Source organism: Podarcis tiliguerta (genome assembly GCF_965153285.1).
Source record: "Podarcis tiliguerta genome assembly, chromosome: 11".
In the NCBI taxonomy this organism is placed as follows: domain Eukaryota; kingdom Metazoa; phylum Chordata; class Lepidosauria; order Squamata; family Lacertidae; genus Podarcis; species Podarcis tiliguerta.
Window position 1 is genome coordinate 17,612,376 of NC_139544.1, and position 25,681 is coordinate 17,638,056.

The window sequence follows — 25,681 nt, forward strand, 5'->3', positions numbered from 1 at the left end:
GAAGCCCCCTTCCTTTGCTTTCTGCTGTGTAGAAGCTGCTGAAATTCTAATCAATTAAGTGTATCTTAACACTTGTGCAGGGACCTTATTCCAGGCTTCCTCAACCTCGGCCCTCCAGATGTTTTGAGACCACAATTCCCATCATCCCTGACCACTGGTCCTGCTAGCTAGGGATCATGGGAGTTGTAGGTTAAAACAAGTTTGAGGAAGCCTGCCTCTGTTCCACCCGGCCTCTCTTATTTCAGAACAGTGTAAACCCCTAGAATTGCTTAAAGATTATTGCCACACACTCTATGGGGGCTTCCCTTTCACTCAATTGGGAAGCTGTATTTAGTGCAGGGACGAGACTTGTCAGCACGTAACCCCTGTGCATAGAGATGCAATGATTTTCAATTTGCTACTGGGCCGTATTGAAGCTGTTACCAGTAGTATATAGACTACAGGTGAGCTCCCGTTGCTCTGTCCCAGTTTGAAAGCACACCAGTGCAAGTAGATAAATAGGTACTTCTGCAGCGGGAAGGTAAATGGCATTTCCCGTGCTCCTGCTTGCGTCACATTGTGTGCCAGAAGCAGTTTAGTCATGCTGGCCACATGACCTGGAAAGCTGTCTGTGGACAAATGCCGGCTCCCTCGGCCTGAAAGCGAGATGAGCGCCACAACCCCATAGTCACCTTTGACTGGACTTAACCAACCAGGGGTCTTTTACTTTTACCTTGTAAAGGGTCCCAAAGGGTCATTTAGTTCAACCCATGGTAATATAAAGCCCTTGACAAGTTGGGACCAGTTTGCCTGAGAAATTGCTTCATCCCGTATGTGCCCACTCAACCACTTTGATCTGCAGAACCGGCACTATTACAGGGTCCACATCATGCCTGCTTTCCATTTGTAAGAAATCAGAGTGGCAGCACCTACACATCGGAGCTTCCTTCCTATTGACATCAGGCAGTCGCCTTTTTTTAATGCCTTCTAAAAACATTTTTGTTTTGTCAAGTCTTTCCAGATAAGTAAAACGTTGATGTACGTGTTGATCTGTTTTTACTTTATTGCTGATTTTTTTGAATGTTTCAAATAGTTGCTGTTATTGTTATTTTTATTGCTTCAATCTCTTTGTAAACCGCGTTGAGGTTCTTAATTTCTTTTTAAAATTACAATGGTGTATGCTTATTATGAAATAATAAATAATAGGAGTGGGGATAAGTCTGTTTGGGATGGCAATGTGATAAGTCTTACACATAGTTATGTGTTGTCACTCCCTCCCTCCAATGTCTCTCTGAAAGGCAATGAGAACCATTGTGAACTGTTATAACAGGAGTTGGGAGGTTCTGTGACAAATACTCCATTTCCCTGAAATATTTTTCCTTTGCAAAAAAAAAAAAAAAAAAAAAAAAAAGGCTGTGTGTGATTTTCTGCTGCTTTATGGATAGAGGGAGATGAACATCTCTGAAATTTTCAGGAGGTAATCGTCATTATTCACTGGGAAGTGTTGCCAGCAGGAAGCTGTGGAGAGACTTTTGTTAATTTAATTTTATTATATATATATATAGCAGGAAAACCATGGCCATCTAACGAGGTTAAGTGCATATTTTTATTTATTTATGACCATACCCATACAGTGGTACCTCAGGTTACATACACTTCAGGTTACATACGCTTCATGTTACACACTCCGCTAACCCAGAAATAGTGCTTCAGGTTAAGAACTTTGCTTCAGGATGAGAACAGAAATCGTGCTCCAGCTGCGCAGCGGCAGCAGGAGGCCCCATTAGCTAAAGTGGTGCTTCAGGTTAGGAACAGTTTCAGGTTAAGTACGGACCTCCGGAACGAACTAAGTACTTAACCCGAGGTACCACTGTACTGCTTTGTATATAAAATATCTCCAAGCAGTGTAAAGGTAAAGGTACCCCTGCCCGTACGGGCCAGTCGTGTCCGACTCTGGGGTTGTGCGCCCATCTCACTTAAGAGGCCGGGGGCCAGCGCTGTCTGAAGACACTTCCGGGTCACGTGGCCAGCGTGACAAGCTGCATCTGGCGAGCCAGCGCAGCACACAGAAACACTGTTTACCTTCCCGCTATAAAGCAGTCCCTATTTATCTACTTGCACCCGGGAGTGCTTTCGAACTGCTAGGTTGGCAGGTGCTGGGACCGAACGACGGGAGCGCACCCCGCCGCGGGGATTCGAACCGCCGACCTGACGATCGGCAAGTCCTAAGCGCTGAGGTTTTACCCACAGCGCCACCTGCATCCCAACCCAAGCAGTGTACAGCAAACTAAAAACACAAAGATACAATAAAATCATCAATGCAGCGCTAATGATATTGTACTTCTCGTTCCAATACACTACCCCAGTCCATGTTTCTCAGCTTCCTAGCTCTTGCGAGGAGTTCACCCTGGCTTTTGAACAGAACCCAAGCAAATTCCCAGGTCTCCCCAAAATCTCCCACAAGAAAGAACCAAAGATTTCACCCATGTTTCCTGCAACACCATTCTGACAAAACAGGAGAGTTCTATATTTTCAGAAACTGCTATTGAGGGCCAAGGCTAAACAATGCACAGGATTCTGATAGACAGCAGGGTGCTAATTAACAAACTTTAGTGCAGGACACGTGTGACACTTTCTGGTCTGGCGAAGTGTTTCTTTTCTTTCTAAAATCTCATCTTTCCGATCTTGCTCATTTCTGGGAAGTATACCAGGCCTCAGACTGGTCCCAGTGGAAGTGCAAAGGGCTATAGTAATTTCTTAATCAATTATAGCACATGCTTTATGAGAGAGGGGTGAGTTGTTAGAAGATTTTTTTTTTTGACAGTACGTCAATGAATCACACATTTGTTTTCGCTACTTTCTTGCTTGTTAAAATGCTGAATTAAATTACTGCAGATCGTAAAAATGGTCTGTCTAGGTAAAGATTTAAAAGTTCTGCGGTGGTCTCAAAATTTGTGCCGTCACAGTTTCTTGCATTTTAACATTTCACAGCAGATTCTATATAGCTCATTTCTTTCAACTGAAGGGATGGCAAAGCCATTTACTGTGAAGACAGGAAGGGCAGTCCAGTTGGTAATCCAGACAGTAAAAAACCCAAACCCCTTTTAGTTCTTCCCACCCTCAAAGCAGCTTTAAAGGTGCCCAGCACAAACATCCCTGGACCTGTTTATCTGCAATTTGATCGGCTTCTAATCCAAGGGCACCACTCTCCTGTCTGCAGTATTCGGACCATTGCCCACAAAACCCTGAGCCATGACCTCTTCCCTTGACTGTGATTAGAAGTCCAGGAAAAATTGGGAGCAGTGAGGCAGGACCAGAAAGGAAACCGATTCTGAGGTTATGCTTCCTGCTAGGATGCGAAGGCAGATAAGACTCTGGGCTCAGCTATGTTAGTCAAAAAACAACGTTTTGAATTTGTTATAAACATGCAGCACCAGATGGCGCGATAGAGCAAATAAATGTTCTAAGCGATTTTTACATAGCGTCCGTCCCCCCTTTTGTTATATGAACCTACCCGGACCCTTAGATCATCTTCTGAGACCCTCCTTCGTGTGCCTCCTCCTCAATAGGTCTGAATGTGGCAACATGAGAACGGGGCCTTCTCTGCAGTGGCTCCTCATCTGTGGAATGCTCTCCCCAGGAAAGTTTGCCTGGCGCCTTCATTATACACTTTTAGGCACCAGGCAAAAACGTTCCTTTTTATCCAGGCCTTTGGTTCATTTGATTGACCTCCTATGCCCTTTTAAACTGTGGTGGATTTTTTTTTTGGGGGGGGGTTATTCTGTTGTTTTTATTTTGATTACGTATTTTATGGTTTTATATTCTGACTTTATTCTGTGAACCACCCTGAGACCTGCAGTTATAAGGTAGTATATAAACAACCATAACAACAACAATAACAATAATAGTAATACTTGGGATAACTGTACTACTAATTCAATAAATAATGATGATGATGGGTACTGTAGTTCAAAAACAGCTGGAGATCCAAGTTTAGAAAACATTGGCCTCCACTGATTGGCAGAAGGCAGGGTTATTCACTAGCACCATGTGTGCTTCAGTCCAATTAATAAAAATGTCATTTATTAGCCACTAAGGCCAATCCTTTTCGTGGAAAATATTTAGGGGGTAAAACCTCAGAATAATAATAATAATAATAAATTTTATTTATACCCCGCCCTCCCCAGCCGAAGCTGGGCTCAGGGCGGAGAACAACAATCAAAATAATCCAACATTCTAAAAACCTTTCATTATAAAAATTAATTAAAATCAAATTGATGGCAACCATTAAGCAAGATTCTGTTCAGATTGCCAGAGGAGGGAGTCAGGCTGCACCCTGACCAAAGGTCTGGTGGAACAGCTCTGTCTTACAGGCCCTGCGGAAAGATGTCAGTGAGGGATAGTGTATCTCATCTGAAAGTGAGGGATAGTGTATCTCATAGTATTGCTATGTCTTTTTTATATCTTGAAACCACTGCAGCTTGGCTCAGGCTGAAATTGGAATATATGTGTGTCCTTGACTGTTTTTTAATGGAACAGGATCTGCTCCTTTAACAACTTGCATCAGCCGGAAATCAAACAGCCAAGTTTTTTGCTGCATTGTGATACAATGAAAGGAAATCTGGACTTGCTCACAAAAAGGGGGCTGTGTGGCGGTTTTGGAAGTTTCAGGGGGAGAAGATGGCAGCATCTTCGTTCCACTGCCCCGTCAGGGAAGGTTTATTTGCAAGAAGTCACCCAACCAGAATTAGGACTTCGTGCCTGAAGAGGGAAGAGTGGTAACAATTGGAGATAATCCTCCCATCTTAAAAAACTTGGCTAAGAGCAAATGTTTCCATGCCACCCAGGCACCAGCTTTGAGAGGTGAGGGGAGGAGGGAGGAAAGCAGGTGGGAAAAGAAGGGGTTGCACAGGTAGATGAGTGAGAAAAGAGGTGGTTCCATCCAGTGGTTTTTTCTGGGGGTACCCAGGGGTACACATACCCCTAAACATTTTGTGAATCTAACAGGAGAAGAAACGAACAATTTTAATTTCTTCTCTAGCACGGTGAATAATCAGTTCCATTGAATAGCATGATGAATCGTCAATTCAGTTGCTACCACCAATGATGGCCTCATTTCCTTTCCCCGGTGTTTCCTGAGTCTCAGATGGAAGCGAGCGTTTAATGTGTGAAGCAGTGTGGAATGTGGATGTGTGGTGTTTTACTGATGAAAGTTTGGCCTCATTGAGGGGCAGTATTTCAATACAGTGGTACCTCGGGTTACAGACGCTTCAGGTTACAGACTCCACTAACCCAGAAATAGTACCTCGGGTTAAGAACTTTGCTTCAGGATGAGAACAGAAATCGTCCGGTGGCACAGCGGCAGCGGGATGCCCCATTAGCTAAAGTGGTACCTCAGGTTAAGAACAGTTTCAGGTTAAGAACGGCCCTCCAGAACGAATTAAGTTCTTAGCCCAAGGTACCACTGTATGATTAATGCATGTTTTTTGTACTTTTGTCCATTTACTGTATTTATTTTCCCTGATTTGAACTATTAAATGGTGATTTTTCTTGACTCAAAATGAGAGTATTCCTAAACATTTTTTTTTTAAGAAAAAAAAAAGCACTGGTTCCATCTATCGCTCCAGCACTACCCACCAATTTCTGTTGTCCCCAATTTGGTTTTCCTTTGAATTAAAGGTAAAGGTACCCCTGCCCGTACGGGCCAGTCTTGCCAGACTCTAGGGTTGTGCGCTCATCTCACTCTATAGGCCGGGAGCCAGCGCTGTCCGGAGACACTTCCGGGTCACGTGGCCAGCGTGACAAGCTGCATCTGGCGAGCCAGCGCAGCACACGGAACGCCGTTTACCTTCCCGCTGGTAAGCGGTTCCTATTTATCTACTTGCACCCGGAGGTGCTTTTGAACTGCTAGGTTGGCAGGCGCTGGGACCGAACGACGGGAGCGCACCCCACCGCGGGGATTCGAACCGCCGACCATGCGATCGGCAAGTCCTAGGCGCTGAGGTTTTACCCACAGCGCCACCCGCATCCCACTTCCCTTTGAATTAGCCCTTCACAAAAATATGGTTCCACTCATGGATTGAAGAAGAGAAATACGCAGGAGGAATTCTCTTTCCATTACCATACCTTCAAAACTGGTCTCTTTCCAGTACCTCTAAAATTTGTTACCACATTACTAATTGGATGCTGCTCTAACCCAATACATTAGTTTTTTTAAAAAATGTAAACAAGTGCCTTCCAAGTCAAGGCTAGCCCTTTCAGGAAGCAGGTGAAGTGGCTCACTTCAGATATCATCGTAGGCGGGGAAGCGATGGATCAATGTCCAAATGGTGAAAAAAGTCTTTAAAGCAAGTAAGGGAAAAACCCAAAGAAAAATAAAATACATTTTCATAAAGTCCTGGATGCATGAGAGGAGGTACAAATTGTGCTTTGTTTTGGGTAGCACAATGCCCTGTGGGCTGGTACTTCATCTAGATGTTCCAGCTACAGGAATCTTCTGCTAGTAGGATCAATTTCTATCTTGGAATAACATCAAAATATCAATAAGCAAGTGCAGCCAAAAATGTTATTTTTAAAAAAAAATTGTATTTATTGATCCAATTTTTTTCTTTACATAACAAAAGAACCAGAATAACCAATGTGAAAAACAGGAAAGAAGATTTATTGCGCAACCTGAGACTGTTGGCATCAACTCTATAAAAGAGCTCTAAAATCCAAATTTTATCAACATTTGCTGTATTCTAATAGCAATAATATCCATGTCAAGCTTTCACAGCAGCTTTTGTTAATGCGAATAAAATATTTGCTTCAACTTTGTAAACTCCCTGCAGTTGTAAGTTTGGTCCCTGTTCTGTCGGATGCTTTGAATGTAATAGGTTTATTTGACTTTAGATAACGATAACAAAAAGAGCCATTTCAGACACCTCTGCTTCCTTTGTTCCAGCCTGTTATTCCAATACTCTCCTTTCCCTTTCCACTCCTCTCATACCATCATTCAGTCAGGCTTCCTTCTTCAGTATTTTCTTCCCCAAGAACCCCGCATGTTTCCTCCCTGCTAAAATGTCTGCTTTGCGCTTTTAGGAATTGTACACCTTGTTTCACACTTTAACAGCCACTTTCTTCCAAAAAGGTTGTGTGGAGGGGAGGTGGCTTCTAGAGTGATACATAGTCTTAGCTATACAGCTGCAAATAAAACGTTTTTAGTGTGTTTTAAGTGCTAAGGACGTGGGTGGCGCTGTGGTCTAAACCACAGAGCCTAGGTCGGCAGTTCGAATCCCTGCGACGGGGTGAACTCCCGTTGCTCGGTTCCAGCTCCTGCCAACCTAGCAGTTCGAAAGCATGTCAAAGTGCAAGTAGATAAATAGGTCCACTCCGGTGGGAAGATAAACGGCATTTCCGTGTGCTGCTCTGGTTCGTCAGAAGCAGCTTAGTCATGCTGGCCACATGACCTAGAAGCTGTACGCCGGCTCCCTTGGCCAATAAAGCGAGATGAGCGTGCAACCCCAGAGTCATCCGTGACTGGACCTTTACCTTTTTAAGTGCAATACAGTGGTACCTTGGGTTACATACGCTTCAGGTTACATACGCTTCAGGTTACAGACTCTGCTAACCCAGAAATATTGCTTCAGGTTAAGAACTTTGCTTCAGGATGAGAACAGAAATCGTGCTCCGGCTGCGCAGCAGCAGCGGGAGGCCCCATTAGCTAAAGTGGTGCTTCAGGTTAAGAACAGTTTCAGGTTAAGTACGGACCTCTGGAACAAATTAAGTACTTAACCCGAGGTACCACTCTCTACAATGTGACACTAGATGGCAATGGTGAGCCTTATGGAAAATTCAAGGCATTTTTTCAATTTTTTTTTAAAAAAAGCACTTTCGGCACATTTTTTAAATTTGTGTGTCGTTTCCACTCAAGTGTCTTTCAATCAGTACACAAGCCAGTTTCCAGTAGTAGTAGCCAATTAAATCTATTTTCTGCTAAAAACAGAGCAGGTTTTCCTCTAAGTTCTGTTTAGGGCTGTGTACACACTAACCCAATGGAGCAAAAAAATGTAGTTTTTCCTCAACCTGGAATCATTCATGTTCACCCACAACATGCTGCTTTCAAATTAGATTTATTCTAGATCCTGCCACCTAAAAAGATGGGTGTGGCTACTTGATACTATTTGGAAACCCCTCCCTGTGATTAAATTATCTACCCATTTTCCTCCCTGCACACATATCCCTGCACACATGAATGAAGAAGGAAGTGGTAATTGGGATCTTGGTAAATGCACACCCACAATGCCATTAGAATACACACCCTCTTTACCAGGACTTCCTGCATCTGTTTTAATCTGCTTTCAAATGTAATCAGTCTGTAATGAGCTTTTCTTTTTTTGGAAGGAAACCAGTTTTTCAAGAAGCACTTTTCAGGGCCAAAAAAATGTGGTAGATCTGGATGGATGATGGGTAGGCAAACTAAGGCCCAGGGGCCGGATCTGGCCCAATCGCCTTCTAAATCCAGCCCACGGACGGTCCGGGAATCAGAGTGTTTTTAGATGAGTAGTATGTGCCCTTTAATTTAAAATGCATCTCTGGGTTATTAGTGGGGCCTGCCTGGTGTTTTTACATGAGTAGAATGTGTGCTTTTGTTTAAAATGCATCTTTGGGTTATTTGTGGGGCATAGGAATTCGTTCTCCCCCCCCAAAAAAACATATAGTCCGCCCCCCCACAAGGTCTGAGGGACAGTGGACATTTTTCCCTGCTGAAAAAGCTTGCAGACCCCTGATCTAGATTGTGTGTAGACTACATAGGGAAAAGCAAATATTCAGTCTTCATTGATTATAGCATAAAAAATGTGTACACAGCCTAGGGGAATGGACCATATGTGTAAGAGTGCTCTTACGGCGAACTCATAATTATGGATGTCACTCAGTAGACATGGTAGCACATTCTCTGTGTAGAATAAATATCCCTCCATTTCACTCTCCTTTTAAAATTCAAATATAAAAACCCCAGAAAAAAACCCATAACATCATTATTTCAATCTTAAATTCACTTCCCCACATTTTCACATCAGTTCACTGTTTTTTTTTAAAGTCATCATGAAAATTCACCAGTGCAAATTTATCACAGACTCTGTTAACCTAGAAATAGTACCTCAGGTTAAGAACTTTGCTTCAGGATGAGAACAGAAATCGCACGGCGGCAGCGGAAGGCCCCATTAGCTAAAGTGGTACCTCAGGTTAAGAACAGTTTCAGGATAAGAAAGAATTAAGTTCTTAGCCTGAGGTACCACTGTACTTACACCCAGCCCAGTGCATTGGCTGTCAGCTCCCCCCTGAGTCTCAGTGTTGTAGTATTCAGTAGTTTGACAATGACCATGCACCCCAACATTCAAGGGAAAATGGGTCGGGGACCTTTTTCGTGGAAAGGATCTGCACAAATATTGTGCAGGGGTGGATGGGAGTATGTGTCACTTGCATATCTGTGTTCTCCTGTGCTTATATTTCCTATCTGGTTATGCCCTAAAGCAGATGGACCTTCATCATTCTTAATCAGCAAGGCTCCTTAGGAGTGTTCATCTACATCTTACAGACAAAGCTAGGAGGGATTATTAGAAGCAGCCGCTTCGCTTTACTCCCTTCCATGCTCTCAACAGCACCCTTCACGTATTTGATTACATGTTAGCAATTAGTGGGGATGGAGTTATTTTTCAGCTTGCCTATCTGAGGGAGGACAACTGCATCGTTACAACTCCTTTTTTATTTTTGTTTTTAATGATGCTCAGGAACTTGCAGGATTTAACACCTCACCCTTTGGGAATTGAAAAAGTCAAAATATTTCATCGTATTGTGGCTAAATATTTCTGGTTGCATCTCTCAACGACCTTTAAAGAACAAGAAGAGCAGGCACCAGCAACTTGGCACATCCCAGATGTTTCAGATTACAGATCCCAGAAGTTCACGCCAGCAGAGCTGACTTGGGCTGATGGGAGTTACATCCCAGGGGCACCAGGTTGGGGAAAGCTGAAATAGGGAAACGCTGGACAACCTCCAAGAGACATTTTCTGCTTCAAGATCTGGCCGACAGTGGCCACCAGAATGTATTTTACATCAGACAGAAGTAAGCAGGAATCTTTTCACACATTATTGTGGGCTTTCAACAAATTCCAATAGGGAATATTTTTATGAGAGGTTAGTTTATAGGAGTGCCAACACCATGACTAAAATCTAAAAAAAAGTAGTATAAACACTGACAACTGGGAAACACTAGCCTGCGAGCGCTCCAATTGGAGAACAGCCTTTACCAAAGGTGTCATGGGCTTTGAAGACACTCAAACTCAAGACGAAAGGGAGAAACGTACTGAGAGGAAGGCACGCTTGGCAAACCCGTACCATGATAACTCCCACCCAGAATCTTATGTCCCCACTGTGGAAGGAAGTGTGGATCCAGAATTGGCCTCCACAGTCACTTATGGACTCACTGTTAAGACCGTGTTTATGGAAAACAGTCTTACTTGGCTACAAGTGATTGACAAAGAAGAAGATAATGAAACAGATAAATAAATCTTTCTGGGGTCCACTCCAGATTCAGACTACAGCCTCTAAATGGTACCATTACAATCCCTTATGCAGTACATAGACCTCTTATTCAGTTTTAGGAATTCCCCCTAATTAGTCTTTATAAAATCCATAGAAATAAGTCTATGCTAGTCTGAAAGCAGATAAGAACTTGAGCTTTCTGACCTAAAGTACCTGGAGTCACGGCAGAGTGAAATAAATTGCCAGGTCGTTGCCTCCTGTCTCTTTCGGTCTGCCTTCATATGCAATAAATGATGTGATTATAGTAAAGCAGTTAGAAATTCGGGAGTTGGTGTTGGCAAGCAGGGTTTCTTCCCCTGCCCACACATCCCTTTCTCTTCTGAACATGAGTGCAATGGCTTTGAGCCAGGTAAGGCATTCTCTCGTTTTCTATGCACTGGGAACAGAATAAGCCTGGTTGAAAGTAGCCATGTCTGGAATGTATCTTGTCACAGCACAGTAATTACATGAGAGGTACCAGCAGCTGTTGTTGTTGTTTAGTTGTTCAGTCGTGTCCGACTCTTCGTGACCCCATGGACCAGAGCACGCCAGGCACTCCTGTCTTCCATTGCCACCCGCAGTTTGGTCAGACTCATGTTTGTAGCTTCGAGAACACTGTCTAACCATCTCGTCCTCTGTCGTCCCCTTCTCCTTGTGCCCTCCATCTTTCCCAGCATCAGGGTCTTTTCCAGTGAGTCTTCTCTTCTCATGAGGTGGCCAAAGTATTGGAGCCTCAGCTTCACGATCTGTCCTTCCAGTGAGCACTCAGGGCTGATTTCCTTAAGAACGGATGCGTTTGATCTTCTTGCAGTCCATGGGACTCTCAAGAGTCTCCTCCAGCACCATAATTCAAAAGCGTCAATTCTTTGGCGATCAGCCTTCTTTATGGTCCAGCTCTCACTTCCATACATCACTACTGGGAAAACCATAGCTTTTACTATACGGACCTTTGTTGGCAAGGTGATGTCTCTACTTTTTAAAATGCTGTCTAGGTTTGTCATTGCTTTCCTCCCAAGAAGCAGGCGTCTCTTAATTTCGTGGCTGCTGTCAGCAGCTAGTTGCACCATTTAATTTGCACGAGGACCTCATGTTGCCATCTTTTCTGGACAGAAAAAGCAGGCACGAGAACGCTGAATGCCGACTGGCAAGCATTGCTCCTGGGCAACCTCCATTTTCTTCAAGAGGGCTTGCATGAGATCCCACGTTCCACTGAAAACATGGGAGACTACATAGACTTGTCATGGACATATTTAATGATATTTCAAATTCAATTTTTAAAATACCATATTAGGTTAAGGTCTGGTTAACTACAATAACAACCCCTTTTTTGTGACGTACACAATATCTTTTGTTGTTGTTGTCCTACATGGGTACTATTTCTTGTTATCTTACTCTGTGCACTTGTAATTTTGTACCTTTTATTTTTCAACAAAGAATATAAAATAAAATAAATGGATATTGGGCACCAACAATCTATTCACATCCTTTATTTGCTTCTGATTTTACAACGGGGTGATGACCGTGGGTTGGTTCCTTATTTGTTCATGGGAAGTTCCATGATGTTCCACTAGAAGCAGAGGAGATGGTTTATCCCAGTTTCTCCCCACAATGCCCTTTCTATAGATGCTTTGGAGAGGTGAGGAGGCAGCTGGAGATGGGAGTGGAACTCAGTGGAACTCCTCATTATTATCCAAAGTTACCCTTTTCAGTTACCTCTTGCCTCCTTAGAAACCGTATCATGACTTCTAAAATTTTCTTTTATGGCTGGAACAAATGGAAGACCAATGTTATATTTTCTCACCTGTTACTGAACTTCTCTCACGAGAAAGGACTTATCCTGGCTTACTGCTGGACTACCCTGAACAAATAACAACACCCCAAATTTTGTAGCAATGCAACATAAAAGAAAGAGGGGTTCCTTACACTGAGGGAAGATGGGGAGGATATCCACAGGTGTTTATTTAAGTTTATTTCTAGATAGAATCATAGAGTTGGAAGAGACCACAAGGGTCATCGAGATGCTTGCTGGCATCCACATAATAAATCCATGTGCTTATCTCATTGCTGGTTATAAGGAGGCAGTCACTGTCTGGTCTTAATTTTGATATTAGTGGTGACATCTTATACATATCTACTTAAATCAGACCCACACAATACATTTAAAGCACTCTTATGCCTCTTTAACAGGCATAACTTCCCCCAAAGAATCCCGGGAACTGTAGTTAATAAACCACAGTTGTTAAAGTGGTATAATCGTTCTTTAAGTGTTTGGTGTGGCTATAAACCTCACTAAGTTCAAAGAATCATAGAATCAGTTGTAGAGGTGGAAGGGACCAGGGGGCTTATTCCTGGGAAGTGAGTATAGGACTGTGGTTGAACTAGAACCTAACTAGTGCCGCTCTTAGGTAATGGCTGATTGATTCACTGAGCAAGTGTGTGCTGGTCCCGGGGGTAAGGTACCTTGGGTGTAGCAGAGTCCACACGAAGAGGGGCAAGGTCCGAGGCAGAGTGCCGGGCGGTGAACAGGAACGCTGGAACAGGAGGCTGTGCAGGGAACAGGAACACCGGATGGTCGGGGACAGGAGGCCGAGCAGGGAACAGGAGTACCGGATAGTCAGGAACAGGAGGCCGAGCAGGGAACAGGAACGCAGGAAGGTCCGAAGCCAACAACGACGTTGCTCCCGCAACCTGGGGCCGGGCTGACTGGGCTTTTATCCTCTTCTAAGGCCAGGGGCGGTCCCGGCCCCCAGGAGCCCCGCCTCCTCTGGCCTTAAGGCGAGCACTCCTCCTGGGGGCAACCAGTTCCCTTCGCCTCTCTGCTCTAAACCTCTGCAGATCAGGAGAGGCCGAAGGGTTACTGGGCCCTGGAGGAGGCTCACCTGTGGCCACTGAGTCGTCAAGCCTCTCTGGGGCCAGAAGGGCTTCACCTGGGGCCAGCTCCTGATGCACTGCCACAGGTGCAGGCTCTTCAGCATCTAGGCCTTGCCCCAGTTCAGCCGGCCCTGGAGGCGGGGACTCCTGTGCAGGCCGGGATTCCTCTGTTTCATCCTCCGAATCGGAATCCCAGGCCATCACACCATCCCCCCTCCCAGGCCCCCCCCTCAACCGAGGGTCCGGACCCGGCTTGCCGGGGTACGTCGCATGGAACTCTCGGAGGCAGGCAGGTGCGTGGACGTTGGCCGCAGGTTCCCAGGAACGGTCCTCCGGTCCGTACCCCTTCCAGTCAATGAGATACTGCAGCTTTCCCCTGCGGTATCGGGAGTCCAGGATGCGTTCCACCTCGTACTCAGGCTCTCCCCGAACCAACACTGGCTGCGGTCGGGGACGGTTCGGGTGGAACTCGTCGGGTGGGGCCACCGGACTCAAAAGGGACCTGTGGAAGACCGGGTGAACCTTCAGGGTTGCGGGTAACCGGAGACGAAATGCCACAGGAGAGACTTGGTCTACGATAGGGAACGGGCCGGTGAAGCGGGCGTCCAACTTCCGCGAAGGTCGAGAGGGGTGGAGGTGGCGAGTGGAGAGCCAAACCAGGTCACCGACGCGAAGTTCCGGCCCCACCTGGCGGTGGCGGTCGGCCTGGGCCTTGTACGCTTCCTTGGCCTGGTGCAGTTGCTCCACCAAAAGCTGTTGCTGGGACTGGAGCTCTTGAAGCCACTCCGTCACCGCCGGGACTGCGGATGTCGGCAGCACCTCTGGAAACAGCCGTGGATGATAACCATAACTGGCCTGGAACGGGGTCTGCTGGGTGGACGCATTCACCGCGTTATTGTAGGCGAACTCCGCCAATGCCAGGTGGTCGACCCAGTCATCCTGCTGGTAGCTGCAGTAACACCGGAGGTACTGCTCCAGCACCGCGTTCGCCCGTTCCGTCTGGCCATCGGTCTGTGGGTGATAGGCTGACGAGAGGCAGACCTCCGTCCCGAGGGTCTGGTGTAGTGCTTGCCAGAACCGGGATGTGAACTGAACGCCCCGGTCGGACACCACGCGCTCAGGTAGGCCATGCAGGCGGAAGACATGCTGAAGGTACAGCTGAGCAGTTTCCTTGGCTGTGGGTACAGATGGACAGGGAGCGCAGTGCACCATCTTGGTGAAATGGTCGGAGAAAACCAGAAGGCAGGTACAGCCACGAGACGAGGGTAAGTCCACTACAAAGTCCAACGAAACCGTGTGCCAAGGGTGCGGTGGAACTGGCAATGGCTGAAGTAGGCCGGGGGGTCGCCCGGTAGGTCCCTTAGCGCGCCGGCAGACATCACAACCAGCAACGTAGCGAGCCACGTCAGCCTTCAGGCGGGGCCACCAAAACTCTCGACTGACCAGATGGGTGGTCCGATACCGTCCAAAGTGCCCCGCTGCTGGGGCATCATGGGCCATCCGGAGAACCTCCAGCCGTAGTGGCCCTGGCGGGATGTACAGACGACCGTGGTGCAGCAGAAGGCCCTGATGCAGGACCAGCCCCGGATACTGTGGGCTGGACCCTTCAGCCAGCTCCCGGAGTCGTTCCTGGGCCCAAGCGTCGACCCGCTGCTGTTCCCGCACCCGAACCTGCAGTGGCTGCGCCTCCTGGGTGGCCAGGAATGCAGCCGGAGGTAGGATCGTGGTGGGTTCTGCTTGCTGTACCGTGTCTGCGTTGTCTTCAGGTTTCCGGGACAGGGCATCCGCCTTCTGATTCTGAGAGCTAGGGATGTAGCGGATCCGGAACTGGAACCGGGAAAAGAACAACGCCCACCGGATCTGTCTTTGGTTCAGCTTGCGGGTGGTCTGGAGGTACTCCAGGTTCCGGTGGTCGGTTCTCACCTCCACCGGATGTCGTGCCCCCTCAAGATGGTGGCGCCAGACCTCAAAGGCTACCTTGATGGCCAGTAGTTCCCGCTCCCACACAGTATAGTTACGCTCCGCTGGTAGGAGCTGGCGGGAATAGAAGGCACAGGGTAAGAGTGGCGCTTCAGGACCAATCTGTTGAGACAAGACGGCACCGAGAGCCGTACTGGAAGCGTCGGTCTCCACCACAAAGGGTCGAGAGGGGTCAGGATGTTGTAAGATTGGTGCCCTCTGGAAACAGGCCTTCAACCCCTGAAACGCCTCCTCTGCCTCCTTGTCCCAGGAAAACGGCGTCTTTGGGCGCAGTAGCCGGGTCAACGGGGTGGTGCGATGAGCATAATCAGCGATGAAGGTCCGGTAGTAATTGGCGAACCCCAGGAAACGCTGTAGGTCCTTGCGGTTCCGGGGTGCCGCCCATTCTTGAACCGCTGTCACCTTCCCCGGGTCCATTTGCACCCCATCTGGAGAGAGCCGGTGACCAAGGAAGTCCACAGTCCGCTGATGGAACTCGCCCTTGCTGAGCTTTGCGTACAAACGGTGCTCACGCAAGCGCTGCAGCACGGTCCGGACATGTCCCTCATGGCGGGCCGGGTCACGGGAGTAAATCAGTATGTCATCCAAATACACCACCACGTACTTGTCTAACAAGTCCTGAAACACGTGGTTGATGTAGCGTTGAAACACAGCAGGCGCGTTGCACAAACCGAAAGGCATAACCAAATATTCGAACTGCCCGTACCGGGTCCCAAACGCTGTCTTCCACTCATCCCCGGCTCGGATCCGAATCAAGTTGTAGGCCCCCCGGAGGTCCAGCTTGGTGAACACCTGTGCCCCTTGCACCCGCTCCAGCAGCTCCGAGATAAGGGGCAAGGGGTACCGGTCTGGGACGGTAATTTTGTTCAGGGCTCGGTAATCATGGCAAGGGCGGAGTTCCCCACATTTCTTCTTAACAAAAAGCACCGGTGCCGCGGTGGGCGAGGTGGAAGGCCTAATGAACCCACGCTCCAGGTTCTTGCGCAAGAAGTCCTGCAAAGCCTCGCGCTCTGGCTCTGTTAGGGAATATAAGCGACTCACTGGTAAAGGCGCTCCGGGTTGGAGGTCTATGCCGCAGTCAAAAGGCCGATGCGGCGGCAGCTGGTCTGCCCCCCGTTCCTCGAACACGTCCTGGTAGTCCTGGTACACGGCTGGGAGCGTGGGTGCTGCCTCCTCTGAGGGCGCGGACGCCAGCGTTCCGGATTGAGCATGGGAACCTGGGACTGGGAAGTGCACGGTCCGTTTGACCCAGTCAATCTGAACGTTGTGGGCTTCCAGCCAGTCCATCCCGAGCACCAGGGGGAAGCGGGGCATAGAGGCAATGTCCAAAGTTCGCAACTCCCGGTGCTGCTGGAGACACAGGACCAGAGGCTGGGTCTCCTGAGTAACGGCACCTGACCGCAGAAGTCGTCCGTCAATCGCTTCCACCTGGACCGGTACTGGCTTGTTCCGAAGTGGCACCTGATGATGGGCGGCAAAAGCAGCGTCCATATAGGAGCGGGTTGCCCCTGAATCTACCAAAGCATGGGTGAGGATCCAGGGCCCACCTGGAGGGTATAAACGTACCGAAACCATAAGATGTTGCAAGTCCATTGGTGCGGGCCCATTCTGTACGGTTTGGGACCCCCGGTAGCTAGGGCCATCAGCTACTGGGGTTGGCGGTTTCCCTGCGGCTGGCGTTTCTCAGGGCAGGACCGAGCGAAGTGTCCACTTCCGCCACAGTAAAGACAGAGATTTCCATCCCGACGCCGCGCCTTCTCTGCGGGGGAAAGGCGTGGCCGCACTGCCCCGAGCTGCATAGGCTCCTCCGTTAAATCAGTTGTGACCGTGGGGCTGCCGGAAAAAGCTGGTGCCGTGAACTGGAAGTGTCGGCGACCCCGGGCCTGACGACGATCCTCCAACCGGTCGTCTATTTGTAGACTCCGTTGAATGAGAGTGTCCAGCGTGGTGGGGCGTTCCATTGTGGCCAACTGGTCCAGTACCTCGTCCGAAAGCCCTTCGAGATACTGGTCCCGCAGTGCCGAGTCATTCCAGGTCAAGTCCTGTGCCAACAGCCGAAACTCCGTGGTATATGTGGCCACCGTGGACTTGCCCTGTTTCAAATGCCGAATCGCCCGGTTGGCTTGACTCTCTTTCTGGGGGTTGCCGAACGCGGCCTCCAAACGATTGCAAAACCCCGTATAGTCTGCCAGCAAGGGGGAGTCTTGCCTGAGTAGCGGCAACGCCCACTTGGCCGCCTGGTCCTTTAACAAGCTAATCAAAAAGTGCACCTTGGTACGGTCGTCAGGAAAGTTCCGGGCTCGCCCCTGAATATACAGTTTGGCCTGGGCCAGGAACATGGGAAAGCTGGCCGGGGCTCCATCAAATTTCTCAGGCAAAGCCACTGGGTACTTGCCCGGAGCCGGGGCGTCGGCCCCAGGAGCCGGTAGGGCTTCCAAGCGTTGCTGAAGTGCCTCAACCGCGTCACTGAGCTGCTGCACGGTGTGAGACAAGGCCTGGTTCTCCTGGGCCAAAGCCACCAGTGCAGCCGCCTGTTCAGCCATGGCCTCTGGCTCTTCCCGAACGCACCCCTACGAAGGGGGAGTGCGGGAGGTGGCGGGAGCAAACTATGCTGGTCCCGGGGGTAAGGTACCTTGGGTGTAGCAGAGTCCACACGAAGAGGGGCAAGGTCCGAGGCAGAGTGCCGGGCGGTGAACAGGAACGCTGGAACAGGAGGCTGTGCAGGGAACAGGAACACCGGATGGTCGGGGACAGGAGGCCGAGCAGGGAACAGGAGTACCGGATAGTCAGGAACAGGAGGCCGAGCAGGGAACAGGAACGCAGGAAGGTCCGAAGCCAACAACGACGTTGCTCCCGCAACCTGGGGCCGGGCTGACTGGGCTTTTATCCTCTTCTAAGGCCAGGGGCGGTCCCGGCCCCCAGGAGCCCCGCCTCCTCTGGCCTTAAGGCGAGCACTCCTCCTGGGGGCAACCAGTTCCCTTCGCCTCTCTGCTCTAAACCTCTGCAGATCAGGAGAGGCCGAAGGGTTACTGGGCCCTGGAGGAGGCTCACCTGTGGCCACTGAGTCGTCAAGCCTCTCTGGGGCCAGAAGGGCTTCACCTGGGGCCAGCTCCTGATGCACTGCCACAGGTGCAGGCTCTTCAGCATCTAGGCCTTGCCCCAGTTCAGCCGGCCCTGGAGGCGGGGACTCCTGTGCAGGCCGGGATTCCTCTGTTTCATCCTCCGAATCGGAATCCCAGGCCATCACAAAGTGAGTTTAAGTGAAGCAAATCCAAGCAATAGAACTCTTCAGACCAGGGCTAGTTATATGGCTAGATTCTGCCATATTGTGGAGGCTTGTCTCATCTCATCGTGTGAGCGTGACTTCACAAATGCAAAATGCATGATGTCACGCACATCAGGAGCAGGCCTGCCACCATCATAGGTAGACACCTCTAAAGGTAGACTAACTCTATATGTAGACTAACCATCATAGGTAGGCCCGACAACACCCTTGGCCACCGCAGGGAAGCCCAGGCCCTCAAGACTGAGGGGGCTTAGCTCTGTTCCCACATATTTGGGGGGTGGCCAGCCCCACAGAGTGTGTGCCCCAGGTTACATCAGTCCAAGGATTTCCGTTTGTGCAACAGAACTTCCTCTACTCTCCCCATGTGCCCACCCCACTGTTCCAGAGGGTTGAGAGAAAATCTAGAAAAGAATTGAGGGGAGAGGCAGTGTGGGGAGAGGAGAGCGAGGGGACATTCTTCTGCACAGCCAGAAATACTTGCGTTAACTGAATTACTTCCTTGGAAAGCAGCTCAGGATTGCAGCACTAATACTATTTTAGTCACTAGGGTCACATGACGGCTATCCCTACGCTACTCAAGTAGGCGTTAATTGACACAAATGTGAGTCTAAGTATACCTTAAAGTGCAAGTCCTGCACACTCCTGGAGCCCTCACATGGAAGGCGCAGGGAAGAATGATCCAATTCCGTGACAATTGTTTGAGGAGATTCCACTTAGTGGGATTCTACTAAGGGCACGGCACAGCATGCAATAGTAGGAACTTCACCACTCTGATACTTATCCTTTTAAATAATAATAATAAGCCTCATCCTCAGCTACAGCTGACTATTAGCATTTCTTCAGTTATTAAATTCAGGAGGAAACCCCCTCCTCACCAAAAAGGCTATCCACAGTAGCACCATCTGGTGAATTCTGAAAATGGTATCTGTATTTATTGAATTTTCTCTTCCCTGTCAAGGAGAAGCTGACACCATTATCACCCCTTTTCCATGCAGGTAGATGGTGCTAATACAATTAAAACCCTTTATGAAAGAATCCACACGATGGGTGATATGAGAGTCCTGGCAGAAAGCTTCTGCCTGCCTGCCTGTGGTGAAAAGCTTCAAGTTAGAATTCAATGCTTCAAAGTCTGTGACAACCCAGAAATGGCTCATTACTGAGGGGCTGATTCTGATGCTGAGCTGTTCCTTGTTCTGACAACAGGGGATAAACTCAGCAGTATCTTAATAAGCTCTGCTGCATACCTGATGGCCACCTATGGTGAGGAACGCCGTGTGGCAGCCTTCTCGCTGAAGGCTGAAGGGATGAAAAGCCACTTATTTGAGTTACATTTCGCCTTGCCAAAGCAACAGCAGGTGATGTGAACGAAGAAAGGAAGAATAATAGGGTGTCTAACAAGACCACCTTTATTTCTCAAATGCAGATTAAAACCTTTGCAACACCAATCAATGTGGTTGCTGAACTGAAGGATTTGCCGTACAGAACAAAACTCCCTTCAGAAATGGCACGATATGATGGCAACCAGGGGCAAAACCCTATGAAACCTGCATGATGCAACTGAGGCCTGCATTTGTCGAAGTTAAAATTCTTCTAGGACACCACCTGGGCGTGATCTTAATTCAAGAACTGCCCGCCAAATCTCTGGCTAAAGAATTTGGGTACGAGACTGGCCCGAACTTTGAATGTTAGAATGGTTGGCTCATTTAAGAATCTCTCTGCTTTGAACGTATGTTGATAGGTCAATTGGTTAGAGTGTGGTGATGATGATGCCAAGGTTGCAGGTTCAATCCCTATAAGGGACAGCTGCATTATTCCTGCATTCCAGGAGGTTGAACTAGATGATGCTCAGGGTTCCTTCCAACTCTGTGATTCTATGACATATCATATGCCAGCCCTGAAAGGACTTTGGGCCAGGCCAAGCTAACATTTTGCTAGATCCAGGTACCAAAATTCACCCTATCCCACTATTTGACCCAGCCTAGAAAGCATCCTAGAAGGACGCAGGTGACGCTGTGGGTTAAACCACAGAGCCTAGGACTTGCCGATCGGAAGGTTGGTGGTTCGAATCCCCGCGACTGGGTGAGCTCCTGTTGCTCGGTCCCTGCTCCTGCCAACCTAGCAGTTCGAAAACACGTCAAAGTGCAAGTAGATAAATAGGTACCGCTCCAGCGGGAAGATAAACGGTGTTTCCGTGTACTGCTCTGGTTCGCCAGAAGCAGCTTAATCATGCTGGCTACATGACCCGGAAGCTGTCGCCAGCTCCCTCGGCCAATAAAGCGAGATGAGCGCCACAACCCCAGAGTTGACGATGACTGGATCTAATGGTCAGGGGTCGCTTTACCTTTACCTTTTAGAGAGCATCCTAACTAGCCCAAATTCAAAGGAATGGCCATGAGTCAGGATGACTGTACTGTATGCTACTCTCAGGATCAGAGGCAGCTTGCCTCTGAATGTCAGTCTCTGGGATCAGGACATTTTGGTCCTGGAGTCGAACTATAAAATGGTGACACCCCTGGCCAGGGAAGAAGGGATTTGTGATCTACATAGGAAACAAGGGTGTGGTGGGGGAGACCAGCAATGCCTCTTATTTGCCAAGAGCAGGCATCCCCAAACTCGGCCCTCCAGATGTTTTGGGACTACAACTCCCATCATCCCTAGCTAACAGGACCAGTGGTCAGGGATGATGGGAATTGTAGTCCCAAAAACACCTGGAGGGCCAAGTTTGGGGATGCCTGGCCAAGAGGCTGCTGTAGAGGAGGCATTGGTGGCAATTAAAATGGCATTTTCTCTGTTTAAATTACAAAGGAAGAAGTCGTTTAGGATTTTTAAATTTTGAGCGAGTCTGACACCATAATGAAATTTCAAAACAGTATGAAGAGAGGAGAATGGAGATAAACGTGATGATTTCTCTTGGTTTTTAAACGATTAGCACTCGTCTATTTATTTATTTATAGTTATCTTTCCGGCTGTTCTGAGCAACCATAACTCGGATGACTTGTTTTCTCCTCCCTGGGTGAAAAATGAAGTTTGAAAGACCGTTCATTACCTTCTTGGTATGTGTTGACTCTGCTGATTCTTCATCTGCCAAAGTGGATACCCTGGCTTCTGTCTCATCCACAGACTTCTGGTAAGAAAAGTAATTGATCAAATTAGCTCGCCTATAATCCCACACAGACTGCTTGCCACCACAGCTTGTTAACTTTCTGCACAGTTTATTTAGCTTTCAGAATGACATCATGAAAATCACCTCCAATACATCAAACGGATATGAAAAGAAACCCAATCTGCCTCAAAGCTATGCTATTTTAAAGATTAAAATTTAGGCTTTCCATTCATAGCTAGTGAGCTTAGTGCACATTTTCTACTCTGCTTTTTGTTTGCTAGTAATACTTTATTCCCTACAGTTTTGAAAAACACAACCTTTCAAAGTCAACCTCCCAAACGCAAACCAAAGATGGTAGTCTAGACAACATTAAGTGTTTAACCAACCCTTTTATAGCCTAACATCGATCTTTTTTGAGGAAGCTGGGTCTTAATTATTTGGGGCAACTCTGGTGTGTTTCCATTTAATGGTGACAGAGAATTTCACCATTAAATGTACCTCTTCTGGTTTCATGTGAAGCAGGAAGTCAGGTGACATCTATGCATTCTTCCATTGTAGGGCAAAAATAAGAATTTTTGTTTGAAATTGTTTGCCTTTCCTTGCGAGAAGCAAAGCAAGGGAACATATGCCTTACTCACACATTCTGTATCATCATTTTGGGTACATTTCAAAGCTGCTCTAAAACTTCTCTAATAGGAACACTTACCTGTTTATTAATAATATGCATTTTGTGGGCTAACAGATCTCAACTTCTTTTTTTAAAAAAAGAAGTTGAGATCTGTTAGCCCACAAAATTGGGCTGCTTTGGGTCTATAACTGCAAATAACTGTTTTCATTGGAAATATAATTATTGTGCTCTTGTCCTGACCTTTTTATCTTTGGCTTAACAGTTGTTTCTGCTAAGTGTCAGAGAGAACATCACTGCTGAAAAGCACCACACGTTTATCAGCTATAAAAATAGCTAATCACCACAGTCAAGTAGAAATCCCCAAAGTTAAAAGCTCTCAGCCCAAAAGTGATTTGTTTTTATTATTTTAAAAGGGGGGAACGAGAAGCCTTAATCACCTGCATTTTATGGATATGTTCATGCCAACTGATATGATCACACCAACTGATCTTGTGCCGTGGCTCATGAATGTGGTTAGCGACATTGGATTTAGATAGTGCTTAACTACGAAATGGTGCCATAGGATCACAACCACCACCACCACCACCACAACAACATATGCTCTGCTCTAAGCTGCAGCCAAATTAGCTTCTTGTATAGATGGCATTATATAGTTCAGCGCTGGCTGAAGACCTTCCTCTTTCAACAAGTCTTTTAATTTTATTTTTAAAAATTATTTGGTTTTGCATATTTGAATTTATAATCATACCACAATACATCCAAAGTTATAAGATTCCCATGAATCTCTGGACTTCCCACCTTCCCCTCTGAGGGTTCTGTTGTTAAACCTTTTCTACTGCATCTTTTTTTTATTAATTCAAGTTTTTATAACTCCATTGTATCCATAGTTCTCATTACATTACAAGTGTTATTGCAATCCTGCTAACGTTTTCAACTGCTTACAGTGGTCTTCAAGCTAAATTATAAATTTCCCCCATTCCTTATTAAAGTTTTGGCCTTCCTAGTTCTTGATCTTTCCGGTCCATTTTGCCATTTCGGCATGGTCCATCAACTTAATTTGCCGTTCTTCTCTGGTAGGGACTTTGTCTTCTTTCCATCTCTGGGCTAACGACACCTGTACAGCTGTCGTCGCATACATAAAAAGTCTTTTCTGCTCCCTTGGAATATCAGCAACTACAATTCCTAATAGAAAAGCCTCTGTTTTTTTTGTAAAAGTTATTTTAAACCTTTTCTCCCAGTTCATTATGTATCATTTCCCAGAATGCTTTTATTACCTTACATGTCCACCACATATGATAAAAGGTGCCTTCTTTTTCTTTACATTTCCAACAGATATTTGTACCCGTCTTATACATTTTTGGTAACCTACTAGGGGTTAAATACCAAGGGTACATCATTTTCATTCAACAAGACTTTTAAGTTGAAATCTTTCCCAGTCTGCATCTGTATTGGAATTGTTTAAAATATTTTTAAAATACTTTTTTTAAAAATCACTTTCAGTTTTTGGACAAGTGGACCTCTTCCCTGATAAGTGTGCACTTTGGATTTCAGCTTGAAGCATTTTTAAACAATAGTTGTTCAGTGCATACAAATAATGAACTGGCCAGAAATTGAGGTTCCCCTGAAGAACAATCGTACGTGATTCAAATTGCAGGGAGGGCATCCTTAAATTGCACCTCTGGCACCTGAGACATTGAGTGCTTTATAGATGAGAAGCACCCCCATAAATTTCACCAGAAAAGAAAGCAAGGCTATGAATACAGACAATGCAAAATCTATACAGAACGCAGGAAAACCCAGAATTAAATGGGATTTAAGCGTGATTTCATTCTGTTGTGGATACCAGTGCTCATGTGAAGTTCAAATGTTTCTGGAATGTTTAAACCTCCAATAGATATTTCTTCCCTTTGCCTAATGGAATATTTAAGTAGATTGTTCCTGATTTTTATTCTCCTTTGAACATTGTGCGAGTACCTTCCACCTTAGTGTTGTGCTTAAATGGTAAAAGTATAACCCAAAACAAAATGTTGTGAGTTCATATAATTCACCATTCTTTACTTGGCTTTCAATCCACCATCGCTTGATCCAAGCACTAATATCCTCAACGAAATTCTTCCTATAATTAAAAATGAGGCAACACAGACTTCTCCGTTTTCAACAGTATGCTGTTTTATGCATTCTTGCAGTTAATAACTTATTCCAGGTTTTAAATCTGTCACATTCCTTTTACTTAGACCAGTGGTGAAGAATTTATAGCAGGAGACCCAGATGTGACCCAGCAATTTGAAAACATATCAGAGATATGAATCCAATTAGTTCCTGCCCAAATGCTGACATATATACTCTGTATCAATATGTGACATCTGAACAAGTAATATTTAATACCAAACTCAAAGTGATGGCAAAAATGAAAACACGGGCATGACTTAACACTCAATTTCTGATCGCAGTTCACTCTTGGAAAAAAAGTATGTTGACTTGCCACGCTTGACTTAGATGCCAGGAGATAATATTATTTGAAATTTTTGACCAGGGAACAGAAATTTTGCTTTCCCCTTTCCATTCTGACCGGCTGCCCCCAAATATATTGCACATACAGATTTAATAACAAAAGCAGATAACTTCCACACACATCAACAGCTATCATGCAGTACAATGGGGGGAAACCTGATATATTTCTGCCCAATAAAAAAGCCAATGAAAAGAGCATTTCTGACATAAGCACATTTTGTTAAAAAAAATACACACAGTTTTCATGGATGCTTTTTTTAAAAAAAATCTGCAAAGTATATCAGCGTTTATTGAAATTTTGTAATAATGAAAGTACAAATCACTTTCCAGCAGAAAAGCAACTAACGACAGCTTATTACAAAATTTCAACAAATGCTGAAAGGCTTTGCAGATTCCCCCCCCCCCAATAAAAGGAGCATCAATAAAAACTGAATTTTTAAAAAACAAAATGTGCTTATGTCAGAAATGGTCTTCTCCTTGGCATTTTTTAATGGGCAGAAATATAACCCCCCCCCCATACCGCATGATAGCTGTTGATGTCTGTAAAAGTTATCTGCAAGTTACAGGATGTGGCTTAGCACTGATGGTTCTTAAAAACTGGGGTGGATGAGGGTCAACGATCCTAGCCACTGTGTTGGGAATCAGGTGGAGGCAGGGATCTGGTAATTAGAAAGAGAAGCCCGGAACAACTGCAAAAAGTAGAAAGGCACAGTCTATATGCTTCAAGGGCAGACACAGTTATCTGATAATATCAGAAGAG

At 46.6% G+C, this 25,681-nt stretch overlaps 1 long non-coding RNA gene across 7 annotated transcripts in view; it reads left to right on the forward strand.

Moving 5' to 3' along the window:
* Positions 1 to 18,773: 18,773 nt before the first annotated feature.
* Positions 18,774 to 25,681, forward strand: part of LOC310660091 — a 37,590-nt gene continuing 30,682 nt past the window's right edge. For 3 of the 7 annotated variants that reach the window (XR_014503168.1, XR_014503169.1, XR_014503170.1), the window contains exons 1-3: positions 18,892 to 19,280; positions 20,103 to 20,337; positions 21,634 to 21,806. This is a non-coding gene — a long non-coding RNA (uncharacterized lncRNA). The other 4 variants (XR_014503171.1, XR_014503166.1, XR_014503167.1 and 1 more) reach the window with 4 other exon arrangements.